General features: G+C 37.4%; 1 protein-coding gene and 1 long non-coding RNA gene across 5 annotated transcripts in view; one reads left to right on the top strand and one right to left on the bottom strand.

Annotated features, from left to right (window-relative positions):
* Positions 1–18,589, top strand: part of FGF12 (fibroblast growth factor 12) — a 595,999-nt gene that overhangs the window by 464,955 nt on the left and 112,455 nt on the right. The gene's annotated exons all lie outside the window — the stretch shown is intronic.
* The window catches only part of LOC111544293, a 19,256-nt gene continuing 4,811 nt past the window's right edge, over positions 4,145–18,589 (bottom strand). The window contains exons 3-4 of the long non-coding RNA XR_002732100.1: positions 4,331–4,448; positions 4,145–4,246 (exon numbers count right to left, since the gene is read on the bottom strand). This is a non-coding gene — a long non-coding RNA (uncharacterized LOC111544293). The remainder of the gene's footprint in view (positions 4,247–4,330; positions 4,449–18,589) is intronic.

Here is an 18,589-nt window from a genome sequence, read left to right as displayed (position 1 = left end):
AGTTAATCAAAAAGAAACAGATAGGGTGATTGACAAAATGTTTTTGGAGAGAAAAGGTTAGTATAGTCAAATGCTATATTTTTCTTATTTTAAGCCTGGTAATCTTTAATTTATTCTGAGTCATTTGGACAATTGCATTTATGTTTGATCATTAATTTTCTATTTCAGCTTTTTTTTTTTTTTTAAGTTTGTAGATTGCCTTATTATCTTAGCATTGGATAGGATGGAAACTCTGAAGGAACCATTTTGAAAGGATAGCATATTTTACAACAACCCTTCCTTACAGTGGAAGTGTGCATGCCATGGCTCAGCAGCAGATATATAGTGTCTTAAAGTTTCCCGTAAGTCGTCAAAACCCTCTCCTATCATGGAACTATTGTGTTATTTGATCACTTGTTGATAAAAATGAAGATAATTAAACAAAAATCAATCTCAAGAATATACTCAGAACAACCATAAACCATTGTCTTAAAAGTTTTGTGAATATTAATGAACACAACAGATAAAAGGATTTCTTTTTCCTTCAGTTATTTCTTCATTCAGTAAGAATCAGTCCATTCCATTCTCTCTTCTGTACCTTTTTTGGAGATGATTTAACATTTCCTTGTTGAAACCTCTGTATCTGCCATTTGCAAGCAGATGTGAAACAACCAAACTGGTCATGATCACAGAAATCAATCAATTCAATCAGATTGCAGATCATTCTGAGCAACTGAAGAAAAAGGGTAACAGAATTCTCGCTGCTTTAGATTCCCCATAACTCAGTAACACTGCAGTACTCAGCACTAGTAACAGTGAATGGAAACCGTGAGTGGGAACACTTGCAAACAGAGTCTACCATGGACGCATATTTGAGTTGGAGGGTTGTCTGATTCGGTGAGGACCTTTGGGAGGCTTAATGGCTCCATCAGAAAATTAACCTCTCTCTGATGGGCGCCAACAGCTCATGGAATAGAAAACATAACCAGAAATCCAGTGATGTACAATTCAGAGCTCCAGGACTGATCCTTTTACTCCTTAGCTTTTTAAAGTTCCTATTGTAGCAAAAGCATGTCTGTTACTTCAAGATTCAGTTGTCACCTCCTTAGTGGAGTTTTCACTTGCTTCAGATGAATCAATGACTGGCCTTCTCTAAGCCTGCCATTCTTTGCTTATGTGACTAAGTTTGATATATTTTTGTTTAATTGATTGTGTATCCATCTGTCCTAAACTGCAGTCTCATCAGGGACAGGCACCAGGTTGTACTAATTTTTGTGTCTCCAGCACATTGTAAATACTCAAATATTTGCTGTCATACTTGAGGAGCACACAGTTAGTTCACTCAGTTATCTTTGGTTATTTCCACCAAAAACAAGATAACCTTGAAATAGTCTAGAATACTGTCACAATAGGATGTTATTTCTTTTACTTCATGCAAGAAGTTTTAATTACTAAAGTCAGCCATGAAAATAATTTTAGTTTGACCTAAAAGGTGGTTCACAGCATAAACCCCAAAAATGAAAGTATAATTAGCTTTTTGGACATTTCAGTTTTATTAGAGAGAAAGTGAAACAAGAGCTTCAGAATTTAAAAGAATTTCAGGTTTTAATAAGAAAATGACAGTAACTGAACTACACTCACATGAGAGATTCTTAGAAAAATGCTTATTTGCATAGGCCATTTTTGAAAAAAAATACAGGAACAAACCATATCAATGATATTTAATTTACTCATGTCGCAGTCCCTATAATAAGCTGATATTCTTCTTAAGTCATTGATCTAGAAAATCAGTTCTTGATGTGAAGATATTTGCTTGAGACTGTAGTGAAAAGAGCATGAGGTTTAGACTCGGGAGGCTTGAATTTTAGTACTGGCTTAGCCCATTAGAAATAATGTGCTTATGGCCAAGTTCCTTTATTTCTTTGAGGCTTATATAGCTCATCTGTAAAACGGAGATGATAATTCCACTCTCACAGGTATTAATTGCTTATCAACTACTAAGGGTCATGGGGATTAAATTGGCAGAAGATGATTTGTATTACATTTCATTTCATAGGGCAGCAGTGTACTCAAGACTTGAACACTGCATTTGTCAGGTCATGGTAAATCCCAAATAGTACTTAGTATACTACAATAGCTTGCTATACATCTCTGTCATGTGTCTTCAAATAAAGGCTATGTCTCCACTTGTACCTTGGTGGAACCGAACTAGTGTAGCTCCTGGGCAGTCCAATCAGCTTGTTGAATGTAAATCCCAGTAACATACATAACCTCAGAGTCACCAGCAATCTGATATGAGCCCAGTGCTTGCTGCGTAACACCAGGGCCAATGGGTTAAAATCCAGCTTCCCCAGTAGTTTTCTAGGTGACTCCAGGAACTCATTTCAACACTTCCAGCCTGTTGATTCTATGACTTTATGAAAGCCAGTATATTACATTAGAGCTTGTCTAGATTTCATTGCTTTCTGAGTTAATTAGGAACTTGAGATTTGGAGTTTTGTTCTTCTTCTTCTCTAACTCTATTGATTTGCCTTGAGAATCATGACAAAAATTACTCTCTCCCTGTGGAATGCCAGATAAAATGCTGTTCTGCAGTGTGACCTGCTTCTCAAAAATCAAATAGATCAATACATTTTGTTCTTCCTATATATTTTTAAATCTCCTCTCCCTTCTGTCCCATCTCCTGGATTCCCAATGATAGAGTCTCATATCATTGGGAATCTAAATTGCAAAGGTAATACTATGTTTTTTACGTTTGTGTTGGAAACTTCTAGTGTAAAGATTATTTGAAGGACAGAGTAGGATATAGCAGCAATTGGGGCACATTTTAGCAGATATCTCAAAGAGTTCTATCAACCAGATTTCCATTTGAGAATACTAATTGAACATCCACAATGGGCAGGGTGCCCTGTGATCATCAGCATGTCACCAAAGGTAAAATGCAAATATTCCATGATCCTTCTCATCAAGAACTTTCTAGTGTAGAAAGAATGTTGAGGTTTGGAGTAATGATTTTCTAGGCTCTAACTAGCAGAAAATAGGGACAAGAGTGCAAATGGGGATCAAAGTACCCCATTTTATTATTAGTGGCAAGTGTCTAGTAGTTGGAAAAGCTGCAATGCAGAATTCAGTGTTGCTCTAAGACAGAAGTGTAGGATTATTTCTGAGTCTCTGAATTAGACCTCAGAGCCTACCTGTGGAGAAAACTGCGTGTGTAAGTGATCCCAAATGCTCTTATGCATTCAGCTTCGTGGAATTTCTCTGGAAGAGCAGGAAAGAAGGAGAATTTCAGGCTTTTATGAGTGCACTGAGATGAGAGAACCTGGGCTCTGTTTTAGAAGTGCTGACCGCGTGGAAATAGGAGAGGAATTCTTTGTTGCTCTTCAGGCAGTGATATAAAGTAGTACTTCCCCCACTGACCACTCTTCCACCACCTTTTAAACCTAAATAGCCCTATTCATTTTTTACATGGCCCAGTGAACATCAAGTTTTGACTAATGAGATTACCTGCACCTCATGTGGAATAAAGATGTAGGGGCCACTGAAAATTGGTTTCTCTGTTGTGACAAATAAAGGAGGGAAAATTTACCCTTCTAAGAGAAAATGAGATTCTCTTCCAACCAGTAGTGATGACATGTGTACACAAATAACTATTCTAAGTAACATCTCCTAAACATTGAAATCCTATAGCAATTTAATTATATGTGTGTGAAAATTATTTTCAATCCTTTTGTGAATAGAGCTGAATATAAATGATCAAATAAGTGCTTGTGCTCAACCTCATCCTTTAACGAAGAGTTTAGTTGCCTCTCTGATGGCAAAAAATTATTAAAGATAATAATGTTTTTGTTTGGAAAGAAAATAAGGTGAATCACAATGTTCTACCCAGAGCGAATCACAACTGAAAAAGAACTTTTCATACTTTTATTACTATTATAAATAACATAAATAATAATAGTTCTTATAGACTGTGGTTCCATATGTGCTAACCCCAGACTAGGTGTTTTATGGTAGTTACATTGATCTAATATTTTAGATAACATTCAAAAATATGTTTTATGCCATTCATGTCATGAAAATTTTTCTCATACCTGTTGTATTTAGATTATTTTTACATTATTTGCATTTTTTACCTTGTTTACATTATTTACATATTTTACATTATTTTTCAAGGGCCAGTCCAAGGGCCACCTCATCTGGGAAGTCCCTTCCCCAGTTTTCCCTCACATACATCATTTCTTGATTCTGGGAAATGCTGTAATACTGCCTGCAAAACATGGTCTTCCCTTTTTCAACAGCACAAGGCATCCATTTTATCTGTTTATGTGTATAGCTCTCAGGTCCCGCTTACCTCATGGGCAGAAATTAAGCTTTACATGTCTCCTCGCTCTCCCTGAGTAATCACATCTAGTGCCTTATTTATAGTATATACTCTCTGCACTCTCTGGGCAATTTCTGTAGACTTGAAACTGTTCAAAAGAATGAACTTCTTAATGTGGGAAGTAAGAGTAAAATATTAATTCAAGGTCATATTGTTATGCATGTTACAGCTCTCTATCTCATATATATATGTGAGTGTATATATACACATAAATATATATGTGTATATATATATGAGACAGAGAGCTGTAACATATATATATATCGATAAACAGAATCTGTAGGCGTAAAGGCCTATGGAGCTTTTATATTTGACCCAATTAATTGACCTAGAACTTGGAAGCCACAGTGAAAACAAAGATATAGTCATTTACATACTTACTGTTTTATTTTGGTACACAGTACACTTGGCCACTCCTTAAAGAAAATTTTCAAACATCTCATAGTGGGAGTGTGGAGGGACAGCACACAGTGGAAGAGAATCCAAAACAAAATAGCTCTTCTAGTATAAATTATTTTTTGACTAGAGTAATAAGGGGGCATGTTCTATATTTAAGAATCTAGTAATTTTGCATTCTCTTGTCATCTAGATTCACCCATTCAGCCAAATTCATTAACTCATTCATTCGTTTACTCAAAAAATATGTGTTGTGTTGAGTACCTACTATGTACCAGATGTTCACCTAGATATTGGTGAAAAGTCTGAGAACAAACGGAGCTTGCATTCTAAGGAATTAATCAGACAATTGTTCAGAAATATTTAGAAGATTGAAAATATAACCTACACAATAAAATACACGTTTTACTCAGTTATGATTTATTAAAAACACCACATATCACTTATGAATGTTCTTAAAGTAGATGAAGTGGCTACCTACAGCAAATGAATAAGTAGTGTGTGCTCTGTACGTCACGGCAGTCAAATGAGTGTAGGTTAATTCTTGTTTCTAATTTATACTGTTATTGGAGATTTATGGAAACAGTTTTGCAGGAAATCTCCAAGTAGACATTTTCACACTAGTATCTGCAGTGTAATCAGGAAAGTAGGAGGATTTGAAACACTGAAGCCTTTCCACTCTAGGACTGCATAAGGGCTATAGGGAATAGCTTTGGAAGGGCTGAGGCACATATTCATTATGTTTTAGGTAAGCCCTGGTTGCACTGTACTCAGAGGTCTACCCCTAATCCCTTCACCTCAGTCCTTTGGGATCTCTGAAAACTGTTTGCCCATGTGTTGCTAAGTGCCCAGGCTGAGGTCACAGTGCGACCTCCGGCAGCCTGGAGACATCTGTGAAGTCATTACAAAGATTGTGTGTTTAATATAGAGCCTCTCAGAGGTGTATGTCAATGTCAACTTAATGCCAGGCCACAGTATCTGCACACGTGAATACTGTCCCCCAAATTCGTGTCTACTTCGAATCTCAGAATGTGACCTTATTTGGAAATAGGCTTTCTACATATATAATTAATTAAGGACCTTAAGATGACGTCATACTTGATTCAGAGTGGGTCTTCCATCCAATGACTAGTGTCCTTATAAGATAGGGAGAGATGCAGAGATACACAGGTAGAAGGCCATGCATGTGAAGACAGAGGCAGAGGATGAGGTGATGTGGCTACAAACCAAAAAACACCAAAGATTTTCATTAACCCCCCAAAGCTAGGACAAGGCAAATTAGGATTCTTCCCTAGAGAATTTAGAGGGAAGATGGCCTTGCTGACATTTTGGTTTCAGAATTCTGGCCTTCAGAACTGTGAGATAGTAAGTTTTTGTTGTCTAAACCATCCAGTTTGTGGTAATTGTAGTGGCAGCCCCAGGAAACTAATACACCCCACACACTGAATGCGAGAGACCGCAGAAAGTGTAAGGAAAACTGCACCACAGATATCTGAGGCCCCGTCATTCAGCGTAGTGAATAAGTGGAGAACGGCATTTCTCTTGTCAAATCCTTTTTGTAATGAAACAGAATTTTCAAAAATAAATAAGACTTCACAGAAGGCCTAAATTTTACATTTTAAAAACAGGCCTTCTGTGGAAATATATCTGAGATATTACATCAAAGCCTTAAACATTTAATCTAAAAATTAGAATATTTTAGCTTATATTATTGTTATTTATCCTGTTGTTTCTGGTTTTATTCTGCACCTATCGACAGTCTATAGTCAGATCCTAGCTCTCCAACTAACTGATTAACTTTGGCAAATTACTCTTTCTGCCTCTGTTTCCTCACTTGTCAAATGAGGATGATAGTTCTTAGATATGGGTTCGTTGTGAGAAAAAAATAAAACCATAAATGTAAAGCATCGGGAGCAGTAATTTGCACATAAGAAGGCCTAAATCATGTCAGATACTATACAAATTTCTGCTCAGCAACTTGAGATTTGCTTTGAAGAGGCACTAGAAATACAACTATTGATTTTACAACAGCAAAAGACTTATGTGAAAAGAAATGAAATTCTGAAAAACATTTTGTAATCACAGATAATTATAATATATATGGAGAGGAAGTAAAATATTGAGTAATTTTCTAATTTTGTAACTAGTAAGTAAAGAGACCAAATACCATGTTTCATATTTTAAACTCTGAATTCTTGTTACATTTCTTATTTAATGCTAAGCTATGACAAGGAAATAAATGTGTTATCTGCTCCATTAACTAAAATTTGTTTGGAAAAAAACCTCATTACATTTGCAAAGTAGCATTTACAAAACAAGCTGCCAAAACAGCTGTGCAGTTCTAAAAATAATAATAATGAATCTATGTATAACCCCATCACACTCTCTTGAAAAAAAAAACACATTTAGGCTTCTTTGATCTTTGAAACTGTCTTTTATTTTCATCCAGTTGACATGTTATAAAAATATTTTTTGATTGCATGTTAAGATAGCATTTTTTCAAAACTATCTCTTATGTAAATGTAAATTTTAAAAATATTTCATCAGCCCTGCAGTCAAATGCAAGGCTAAATTGTTTGCATAATTTAATATGCATTAGCTGCCCACCACACACATATTCTTTTAGAGCTGGAAATCAAATTCCAATCTGGAAGGGTCCCTGGAGACTCTCGAGTCCATTTCCTTAATTTAATCGACATGGAAACTCAAGCCCAGAACATGTAAGTTATTTACCCCGTGCCGCACAGCAAGCTAGTTAGTGCCAGACCTGTTGTACCGCCCTCCTTCCTTTTTAACTTTTGTTTTATTGTTTATGATACAGCTGAGTCCTCACAAATTGATCTAGGGGAAATCTCGTTCAGGATTTCTGGTGTAGATGCTGACTTTGCTGCTCACTCACTATGTCACGTGCCTCGTGGATAGGACTGTAGGCTCTGATGCTCAACTGACAGCTGTTAATTGCGACCGTATCACTTGCTGGCTGTGAACTTTAATATCTCTTTGCCTCTGTTTCTTCATCTATAAAATGGGGACTATAATAGTGACTACTTCATAGGATTGTTATGAGAGATAAATGAAATAAATACATGAAATGCTTAGAAAAATGTCTGTCTATTCATTCAATTCAAGCAAGCTAATTGTCTTAAGTGGTCTCTCTTAGAGTCATTTTCTTTACCTATGAAATGAGAGACATATTTATCTCATAGAGTGTCTGTCTAGGTTAAATAAAGTTCTCTGTGGGAATGTACATGATACATATATAGAGATATATGTGAACTCATACATTAATCAAGCATGACTTATAAGGTAAAATCAATGTACGTATTGATCAGTTTCGTTAACTGTCCTTTAAAAATTTATACACAAGGAAAATTTTCCCATGTCCTTGGATGAAACTCATCATTTTTCTTCAAGTTGTAAAACACTTATTCACTTAATAAGTAAATTTCCCAGATCAATAGAACATAAACACTTCCTCTGTTATTCAAAGGTTATTCATTCCACACTGTCATCCAGAATCAGGCCCTAACTATGACATTCTTGCAGGAAGGCCATCAAAAATTTTAGTAACCTCCACTGCCCAAATCAACCACTATGTTTAATAGCTTCAGGACTAGTTAGAATATGGAGAGGGAGGAGCAGGAAGGGAACCAGAGAACTGTTACTTGATTGATACTTCAGTAAGAATCTATTTGGGAGTAGCTCTTACCTACTGTAGTTTTTGAGGGTTTTTTAGAGACTTCCCTTTGTGGGCTCTCAACTGAAACTCTGTCAGTTCGGTGATGACTCCTCACCTTCAAACCACTTTTCCATCAGCTCTTGGTTTTCCACTTTCTACCATATGTAGGCTTTTCCTGTTATTTAAAGCCTCATTTCCTCTTATCCTGCTCTCTTGGCCTGGAGTTTTAAAAGACTCTAGGCTGGTTCTTTTTTACCATGTGGCCCATATCTGTTCTAGAAGTATTATACACTCATTCTCCTCTGTCTTGACCAGCTTTGGGAATGCCGTTCAGTCAAAATATAGGATGAGCTCCTCGCCCTTGCTGTCTACGTTCCTAGGTAGGACTATATGTTGACATTGGTGTCCTGTGCTTCTCAGTACAGTGGGAAGATCAGAAACTCTCCATGGTCCTATTGAAGCCCCTTTTCTAGGTTTGAGATGAGGAAATTATCAAGCCCTGCTCTTAAACGTTCTATGTCTTCCTTGTAGAATTTAGAGCAGTGTAACCAATTTCTGTGTTACCTATTTTCAGATTTCTATATTTTCTGGAATAAAATTTTAGAATTCATATCTCTTATTCCCTGATGCTTCAGCCAAAGTTTGTCATTTACAAAGATCCTGTTACATACGTAAAGTCTGGTCATCAATATATGTTGACACAGTGATGATTTTCAGTCTTTAATATAGATAAGCCGACTGATTGGTAACAGCATCAGACCTTTAAAGGAGAAATGTGGCTGGGCGGGGTGGCTCACACCTGTAATCCCAGCACTTTGGGAGGCTAAGGTGAGTGGATCACGAGGTCAGGAGTTCAAGACCAGCCTGGCCAACATGGTGAAACCCCATCCCTACTGAAAATACAAAAATTAGCTGGGCGTGGTGGCAGGCACCTGTATTCCCAGCTACTCAGGAGGCTGGGGCAGAAGAATCGCTTGAACCCGGGAGGCAGAGGTTGCAGTGGGCCAAGATTGTACCACTGCTCTCCAGTCAGGGTGACAGTGAGACTCTGTCTCAAAAAAAGAAAAGGGGGAAATGTATGTGTACGGGATAGGCGCTGCAGGGACTGTGACAGCCAGATCCTCATACAGATGCTGGGCGGTGGACTTCGCTGCTCTGAAGACACGCAAGGAGGAAAGAAAGTTCACTGTAAAGACCCATGCAAACAGCAGTGAGCGCTGCAGCACCGTCGTAGTTTCTGCAAGCAATACTCATAGTTACCCAGTTAAAAATCACAAAGGATTTGCCTCTTTTGGACCAAAAGCTTCATGTGAAAACCCTATAGAGATTGATCAAACAGCTGCCCCCACTGCAGACCAAGCATCATTCTTTGTTTTCCCTTGAAAACCATCTTTACTGTGTCTCTTGGTTTTGCAATAACAGCAGTTATGCATATGGACAGAAATACTTACAGAATGCTTTCTCATTCAGCGCAAAAACGATAATAAGGAAAACAGTATGGCAATTCCTCAAGGATCTAGAACTAGATGTACCATATGACCCAGCCATCCCACTACTGGGTATATACCCAAAGGATTATAAATTATGCTACTACAAAGACACATGCACACGTATGTTTATTGCGGCACTATTCACAATAGCAAAGACTTGGAATCAACCCAAATGTCCATCAGTGACAGACTGGATTAAGAAAATGTGGCACATATACACCGTGGAATACTATGCAGCCATAAAAAAGGATGAGTTTGCATCCTTTGTAGGGACATGGATGCAGCTGGAAACCATCATTCTTAGCAAACTATCACAAGAAGAGAAAACCAAACACCGCATGTTCTCACTCATAGGTGGGAACTGAACAATGAGCTCACTTGGACTCGGGAAGGGGAACATCACACACTGGGGCCTATCATGGGGAGGGGGGAGGGGGGAGGGATTGCATTGGGGAGTTATACCTGATATAAATGATGAATTGATGGGTGCTGACGAGTTGATGGGTGCAGCACACCAACATGGCACATGTATACATATGTAACAAACCTGCACGTTAGGCACATGTACCCTAGAACTTAAAGTATAATAAAAAAAAAAATTAAAAAAAATAATAAGTGTTTTATGACTGCCCCTCAAATTTGGCTCTCCTTACCAACTTGTGGCTTCTCCCTTCTGGCCTAGGCATATCTCTAACACCTGAATAAACTTGAGGGAATATTTTCACTTAGAAACAATCTATTCTTTGATAGGAACAGCATGAATCATTTTATCAATGGATGGAGAGTATACGGGCCACCAGAAAACATTTCCTCTACTGCCTTAAGGTTCACTGAAAATTATTGACAAGAGGCAGATTGAGAGGAAAAAAGCATATAAATTTCTTTGATCATAGTTTTACATGACATGAAGCCTTTCAGAATGAAGGCCCAAAGAAGCAGGGGAATAATTTGTCCCTTTTTGTTCTTAGGTTTAACAAAGTATGGACAGTATCCTGTAGAAATATGATTGGACAAAATGAATATGATTTAATGCTAATAGACTGAGTAGGGAACCTCAGTAAAACCTGTCTGTCTAGATTTTTCTTGGCCTTTCTGAGTACATATTCCTTTCTTCTGAGTGTGGTGAGGACCCTCTCTGGAAAGGGAATCTTATTACCTATGGTTAAACAAGGTAGGTCAGATAATTTTTTCATAGCCAGTTTTTATACAGAAAGGTGGAGGGGGCAAGTTAGAGTAATATGTTAAGGTTTTTGGCTGGCTTCAGGGAAAAGGGGTTCTGGTTTCTATCACCCACCTTGGGAAAGAAGGGGTCTAGTTTAGTTTCTATGGCTCACCTCAGGAAAACAATGGAACTGAGAGGCAGGAGGACAGGAAAGGGACAGAAAAAGATTGGGTTCTCAGGCCTTCAGTTGGGGGTATTGTTCTCTAACTTGCAACAAGAACGTTAAAATGAGAATCGTTTTCAGAAAAGCACCTTGGTTTTCTGTGAGTTTATAAGAAAACATAAATTTAAAACTAAGCTGTAACCAAAAAAGTAGTGAATCTACACTCTAGGACTTTGTCGGAACACATTCAGAGCATTGTGATTTGCGCTGGATGATGACTGAAACAAACCTGTCCATTGTACTCAGCAATAAATTTCTAGAATTCATCTAGGTTGCTGTGTAAGCCTGGGATTTGTCCATTTTACCCATGCATTTCCTCTTGAAGTTGTGCTCTTGTGAGGGAAAGGAAACTTTAGTGCTTACACAGGGACTGTATTTTCTGCAGTGACTATACGACTGGTGAATCAGCTCTCCTGTCAGTGAGTATTTGTTTCCACGTGTTTGCTTTTTGAAAACTGCATGTATGAGCCTCTTTAACTCCAAGGCTTGATGAGTCTTAATGAATTGCTGACTGTTAACATTGATAATCTAGAAAAGTAAGTAACATTATTCCATCTCTTATCAGTAGGTGTTGGTTTTATGTGGAGTGCTATGATATATACAAGATGCTCTTGGTAATATAATTTATGTTAGTTTCAAATTACAGGGAAAGGGATTCCAATCCATCCCGGTGAGGTGACAGTGAGGCAATATCCTTAGCTGGGAGGTTGGAATGTGGAGTTATCTAACAAAGTGGTCAATCCAATCTCATGATTTATAATCTTTCATAATTTCCTGTAGAACAAGAAATAAAGTCCAAATTTTTTGGCTTGACATTCATATTTCTTCATATTTTGTCCCCAAAGTACATTTCTAGTTGTTTACTTTACTTATACTTTACTTAAGTAAAAAGGATATCTTATCGTTCCTTGGGCAAACTCTCTCCATTATTTTTCTATTGTATTTTCCTGCATTGTTTCTACCAATCTTTTTAGTTTCCACTTAGAAAACACCACCTTCACAAAACCTTTTCTAGTTCCAACAGGTAGATATAATTCAAAAGACAAAATTACAACAGATTTTAGTTTGAAGATCCTAACTGTTTTTTATTTACCATTCTAGAATCAAGCAATTTTGCATTCTATAAATAGAATGAATATTTCAGTGAGCTGAGCTGAGGAGTTTGGTTTTACAAACAGAAAAGGGTAGAGGAAAACAGAAATAGAGAACAAAAAGCAAATTGGTCTTTTCGAAGTTACCTTCCTTGCAAAGGTTAATGCAGGAGGAACTTCCTTATTACGGTAGCTAAAACTGGCCTGTTTAGGGATATGACTCTCTCCTGATTGCTTAAAAGGTCAGATAAACAACTTAGTTTTGGCTTGGTGAGGAGTTTCAGCATGAGTGACTCTATCTTGGTTTGGTCTTTTGGGCTTGGTGCAAAGGCTCAGTCTAACCCAATGGCTTCCTATAACTTTTATTTATCTATAAATAAGGTCTGGTTACTTATAGATAGCTCTCATGCCAGGTACTGAACAAAAGAAATAATAGATACTAATCATCTGTAATCTAAAACGTTAATACGCAGCTTCATTATCTGTATTATTTGAAAGATCTGTTTTCACTTTGTTAGGATTTTTTTTTTTTTTCCTCTTTACGAACAGTTGAAGAACCTGCCCTAGGTTCTTAAAGCATGATTTAAAGAAACACCTAAACCATGGACTTTGTACTGCTGGCATCCTTGGACAAAGAAAATGTGAAGCCTTCCACAGCAATGAATATGAAGGAAACAAGTTTATTTGCAAAAGCTCTATGTTATTAGCAACTTTGTTTCTTTAGTGCCACACTGTGTCCTTGTCATGTCCTTAACTGAACATTAGTCATGCTAATTTGGATGAATGCTTACGTATCCTTAAAGTGTTGACATATGACATATCCTTGAAGTATTCACATGTTATTGGATTCAACGTCAGAAAAGCCAGGAGATTAGATAGTAGCTGTAAGTAGAACCATTTCTTTTTTTTTTTTTTTTTTTTTGACACGGAGTCTCGCTCTATCGCCCAGGCTGGAGTACAGTGGCCGGATCTCGGCTCACTGCAAGCTCCGCCTCCCGGGTTCACGCCATTCTCCTGCCTCAGCCTCCCAAGTAGCTGGGACCACAGGCGCCGCCACCTCGCCCGGCTAGTTTTTTGTATTTTTAGTAGAGACGGGGTTTCACTGTGTTCACCAGGATAGTCTCGATCTCCTGACCTCGTGATCCACCCGTCTCGGCCTCCCAAAGTGCCTGCGCCCGGCCAAGTAGAACCATTTCTTCTATATTCTCTCTCTCTATTCCTCTCTCCTCTCTTGTCTCTCCTCTCTCTTCCTCTCTTTCTTGTCAAATTCTTAAACCCTGACTATCCTACTTTACACCAAATAGTTTTTCTGATTAGCCATCAGTATGACCGCCTTCCTATTTTTACTATTATGTATCTTCTCTCAAGTGAGTCAATAGGTATAGTTCTGGTGAGGTATATAAACAGTAGGCAAACATGGAATTTTTGAAGTACTTTCTCCGTTATTTATTTTTGGTATGGCTTACTCTACATATTTTATATACATAAATACTTGTCAGTGAATTTCTCACTGTAATATTTTGGTAAGTGTGCATACTAAATATGTTATTTTACAAAGATTCTTGTATTTGGGAAATTTTTACTCTGTTCTACCTTGATAGGTAATAATGTAATAGGAAGATTTATTCTGGAATTTCAGTATATCTCTGGATATAGGAAATAATCTTTCTTAATTCTACTTCCTTTTATTTTTTCTGTAGCAGTATCTTTAAACATAGAATATTGAGTATTTATATGATGTCACAAAAGGCAATTAGGATGTGTTAACCTTGAGGCATCTGTTTTAGGTTTTATGTTTGTAACAATCGTCTTCAGCCTGGATAATTATCTGGCTGATGGCGATCAATCGTGATGATGCTGATGACAGGCATTTTTCATTGTTTTCGGTTCTACATTGTTTTTTTTTTTTTTTTTTTACTCACTCACTTGACATCCTAAAGACTCAAATCCTTGAATTAATCCACTGAGCAGGAAGGACATTGGCAGCAAGCAGAGAAACCAGTTCGTCAGCTTGCTGTCTCAAGGTTGCAAAAACAAATTGAATCCTTCCATCTATTATTTTTACAAGCATTTTTTAAAGAAAAAGTTTTACAAGAGTGGAAGTAAATTTTCCAAAGTCTTGACACGCCCAGTGTCAGATATACATTCATTCATTTAACATTGACTGAGGGTGTACCCTGCCCAAAGCCCTAGGGAAGAATATTTACCACCTTGAGAATGGTTTGCAGTCCGTTCACACACATGGATGTGCAAACAGCCAATAATGCCAAGAGATGCTGCGTAACTCCTTGAGCTTACATCTGAATGCATCCTGAGCTGTTGGTGAGGCAGAACTCTAAATATTGCCTAGCATGCAGGACTCTCTTGGAGGCTCCACGTCTGTCTGTGCCCATAACCCAGCTTCAGCCCCAGGGAAACTTGGTCTTTTTGTCTTTATTTACAAGTTTGTGTTTTGGGAAGTTTTCTTCTTTCTCCTTGGATCAGAGTATACTGTATGTATTTTCCCTTTTCCACTATCATGGAAGCTAAAACAGTGGGAATGGCAGTGTCTCTCCACTCATTCATATGTATAAATTCAGAGTGCTAAGTGCAGATGTTTGAATGGATTTCCCCATTAACACATTTACGTAACAGCATAAGTGGTTCAGTAGCTTTTGTTGGAAGAAGAGGTTGATTTTGTTATGAAGGGAGTAAATTCCCTCATAGAGAACACTTTGCCCACAAGTGATAAAACTAACTTGCCCTTAGTTATGTGGGAAGTCTGGCTCTGTCCACTTCACCTGTTCTCTTCCTTCCTTGAAACCAATCTTGCAAAACTGATTCTAAAACTTTATTCAGCATTTTCTTCTCATCTATCAAGGTTTGAAAAAGAGATGGAGGTTGAGATAGACGATATTTTTTCTTCTGAAACTGGAAGGATTTGTCTATGAAACAGGTTGTGTAAGTGATGGCTTGCCAAGTTTAGCAAATCACAAGTCAAGGAGCATCAGACTGGGAAAGGATCTTTCCTTTCATCCATGAATATTTTTACAATGGCTATGATCAGCTGGGCTATTTTTGGGCTCTCTTGGTGGTGGAGAGCTCCCTCTCTTTCAATGTGCACATTCTCTGACACACAGGGAAAAATCAAGCAAGTTGGAGCCTTGTGACAAATGAGCCATAGTTATCCTGCCTCATCCCTACACTGTTTCTTCTTTGTTTTGCTCAAATAGGGAAGTATCATGTAAAAGAGTACCAAGCATATCATATACTCATAGAGCCCCCTTCTCGATTTTAGGGGATGTATATTCATTTAGTGGAGTGGTTTGTAACTTGCTGATAATTAGGATCAACTGTGCCCTGTAATCATGCAGCCATATTTCATTGGTTACATTTTATTTTATTTAAAAAATGTTTTAAAGTAGTTTTTTACTTTCATGAAATGGATTACATTTTGACATGGCAATTTCACAAAATCAGATAATATGAACACATAACCTCCCCCTCCCCTTTTCTTGTCTGCAATGGAACAAAGTTAGGCTTGAAATGAAGTGAGCCTTACTTGAAGCATAGCTGCCACAAAAAAGCAATAACAGTTATTGAAAATTCCTAGAATAAACTGTGCCTTTATGAAATGCTTTTTAAAAAAATGTTGGATTTGTCTCTGAGCGATTATTTCATTTTCAGATGACTCCAAGGAACTTGGGTTGTTAATTTTTTAATGCAGCTCTCTGAATTTTCCAGGACTCACCATTATTTGTATTAGTCATTCCTAATATCACTTGGAGGAAAGTCAATATTCTTCCCTCTCCTGTCTCCCCAGAAAACCCTAGAACTGGATGAGAGAAATGAGTAGGACCACATCAGATTCTAGGCAAGCATCACAATTAGAAGATCAGCTTTGAAGAGCCGTTTTAAGGCGTCTCAGTAAACCAAGGAGTCAGTCTGTAGCCTGGGAAACTGTGAATCCTTTGGGATACTTCTTTTTATCGTGCTGCAAAACTAATGTCCTCAGCTTCTCTACCTCTTCCTTGGGACATATTGAATGTCTGTCTTTCAGACTCCTGCATTAAGTTGCCTTTGTGTTTGTTGATAAAACATTTAGATGTGATACATGAGATTGGATTGATCTAATTTGGGGATGAGGGTTGGGAAAGACTTGCCCCCAAACAGAAATATTTGAATTGATATCTAAAGGAAAAGTTAGGAGTAAACTAAGTAAAGGTTGGAAGATACCATTAGTAGAAAGAACGAAGGCAGAGGTGATAGGGAAAGCTAGAGATAGACAGGGAGGTGGGAAATGGTAAGTTAGGCTTGTAGGTTGGATTTCAGAGATGGGTGGGATACTCTGATGGGAGTTTAAATCAGCAACTCGGAGCCACATCAGACTTTGCCTTGCTATTGTAACGTTTCAGCCTTACTATTGTAACTTCCAGCAAATGGGCTGAGACTCAGAGTCACAATAGTTCTGGTTGACAGTGATTATAGCATTCAACAATGCAGATACTTATGTTGACTCAGAAAAAGTTTAATGGGCAAATAACACAGAATACAGGAGAAAAGAATTTGAAGAGTGCTTGAACCTCTGAACTCATACAAAGCCAGCAGATGTATTGGATGTTATTAAATACATTGACATGAAGAAGGTGCTACAGTTTCAAGCATGAGGCTTATTCTTCCTTGTTAATCAGAAATGATGCATGGATGTCTTATAAAATGTCCATGATATTTCATGCCAGAGTTGATAACTTTTAGATGACACTTGGAGAGAAAACTGTGGCAATGTCTAATTGATTGATCTGGGTCCAGTTTTTTAAGAACCATCCTTACTGCGGGGAATGAGGCTACCTGCCAATATACTATCTGAGAAACTCAGAAGGGCAAGAAAAACCTACATATCAATTCAATTTAAATTGAATTTGAGGTGTTTTTGGTGGAATTCTAACATCCCACCAACACCCATTATTTCTCCCTATTTTCTTCCCATTGGATTAGTGGATTCTTTTATTCTCCTTTCCCTCCCTCCCTCCCTCCCTTCCTTCCTTCCTTCCTTCCCACTTTCCTTCCCTCCATCCATTCATCTGTCTTTCATTTTTTTCTTCTTTTTAAAAATTTCAGCATAGCAGTTTTCTACAATCTGGAGGAATATACGGGTTATATAAGTGTGGAAACATATTTGTCAGTTTAGTTTACCTTTGCTGAAATTGTGAAGGATACCTAAAGTATAAGATATAATAGTTCTCTTAATTTTTTGTGACTTGGCTCATCCAGAATTAGTTTGTCACCTCCTGGAAAGCACTTTACATCTTATTTCTCTCCCAGTACCTTTCATGAGATCTGCTATGGTACATAGTAACTTAGATTGAATTATTTTTCGTTTCTTAGTTCACTCTGCCCAATAATAGAAGGGGAGAAAGGAGGGATTTTATGAAATGTTGATATAGTGGGATAGCATGAGTGGAGAATTTCAAGAAAGTTCAGTTCTTTGCTCATGAATTGATTTAACAGTTACCAACTAAGGTGCAGGAAATTAAGTGCCATATTACATGTAGCCTGAGGCTCCTTGGAGAGAAGAAAAATGCTTTTGCTTTTCATTGAGCTGTGGGAAATTGTTTCAAGACCATCAGGAAAAGCTTTATTTCTGTGAAAAATAGCTCTATGGTCATCAGAGCAAAAGGGCCTTGAATTTTATATTGTGAAAGATTTGCACTGAATAAACCACTGTCTTGACTCCATTGACCTTGAAATGTGGGAGGATATGGAACACAAAATTGAAATTGTGACCCACAAAAGTTATTCTTTTTTCAGTAATACTACAGTATTACAAATATTCCATGTTCATTGATGAAACACCTAGTCACTAACCTGAATGGATGTCAATTTTGTTTCTGTTTATAACACAGGGCTCACTAACTGTCTTCAGACTTTCAGTCATTTATTAAACTCAGAAATTTGCCTTAATAAAATCATTTCAAAGAAGAAAAAAAAAGAGCTGTATGTATGAAGATATTCTTTGTAGTGTTAACTATAATAGTAAAAGATGGAAACAATTTAAATACCCAATGATATACAAATTATTAAATGAATTTACATGCCAAGAGGTAAAGAAATATTCTATGGCCATTAAGAGTTGTTGGGTAGACTCTGCAACTGCAGAAAATTGTGTTATATAGAGGAACTAAATAACTAGTCATAATAGTTATTTATAG

Source organism: Piliocolobus tephrosceles, chromosome 2, assembly GCF_002776525.5.
Source record: "Piliocolobus tephrosceles isolate RC106 chromosome 2, ASM277652v3, whole genome shotgun sequence".
Lineage (NCBI taxonomy): Eukaryota > Metazoa > Chordata > Mammalia > Primates > Cercopithecidae > Piliocolobus > Piliocolobus tephrosceles.
Note: the sequence above shows the minus strand (reverse complement) of the source record. Positions and strands in the feature narration are given on the sequence as shown.